We start from the raw sequence: 1,148 nt of genomic DNA, 5'->3' as shown, positions 1-1,148 counted from the left end.
TCAGATCCCACTATGTCGGATCGTAGACAAGCTTAGTGTTCCTATTAGGTGTGGTAGCCCTCTCATGGAGAGTCTTCGAAACAGACCTCATGGCTACATCCATCAACCATTATCTCAACGATAATGTTTCTTGTGTTGTCCGGATGCAAACAGGTTACTAATAAGCAATATATTTATATTGCATATCTTGCAAGTCAAATCATGCAACTGATTTGTTCACCAAGTTTCTACCAACTTTTACATTCCAGAAACATGTTCATGGAATTGGTATCTGACGACTTTGGAATTTGCAAGAATCAGGGGGAGTATCTTCCTGAATTGTTCCTGTTCAAAGCATCATATTATACTCTTTTTTCCTTCATGAGTTTACTTTACAAGTTCTCATAAAGGTTTTTAATGAGGTAATATCAACATGAGATCATATGTCATACTTTCTGTTTTACCCCACCCGGGTTTTTAGGAAAGTATAAACGACATATTTATTGTCCTCTTGATTCTATGAGTTTTCTCGTATTGAATTGAAAGAGACAATAACCATTATATGTTGCATAATTTTCTCCTTATTTTTCCCACTGGGTTTGAAGGAGTTTTGGCAACATATCAAATACTATACTCCTCACATTTTTCCCACAGGGTTTTTGAGGAGACTTAATCAAGATGATGATCAAACACACAGTTAAGCGGTGATTAGAGGGAGTGTTAAAACTAATTAACCTCAGTGGTTAGTTAGGGGAATCCCCGCATTCCCGCACCATGCGTGCGGTTGCCACTTTGGCAACTACCCAACGGTTGCTCGTCTCCTCCCGATCGACGCCTTTTGCAACGGACGCTTCTCTTGGATGCACCCTTCCCGATTGTATATATACGTGAACATGATCAATAAAGATGACACTTCAATCATTTTGCTTTGTCTCTCATTCTACTCTAAACAGATATTTCACGTCCCTTGGGGCCGAACGACTAGAGATGCTCTCAGGCACTCAACGGTGGAAAAATGAATGGCTAGAAAGCGCATGTGTGACGGGATAAGGAAAGCTGAAGCGGTGTGTGAGTGGGCCCGTTGATGTGACCGGCGGAGTTTCGGCCGGTCATCCAAGGGGCCGAACGACTGGAGATGCTCTCAGGCACTCAACGGTGGAAAAATGAAT

This window comes from Triticum aestivum, chromosome 2D, assembly GCF_018294505.1.
Source record: "Triticum aestivum cultivar Chinese Spring chromosome 2D, IWGSC CS RefSeq v2.1, whole genome shotgun sequence".
Classification (NCBI taxonomy): domain Eukaryota; kingdom Viridiplantae; phylum Streptophyta; class Magnoliopsida; order Poales; family Poaceae; genus Triticum; species Triticum aestivum.
The sequence above is the reverse complement of the archived record's forward strand: the minus strand, read 5'-3'. Positions refer to the sequence as shown.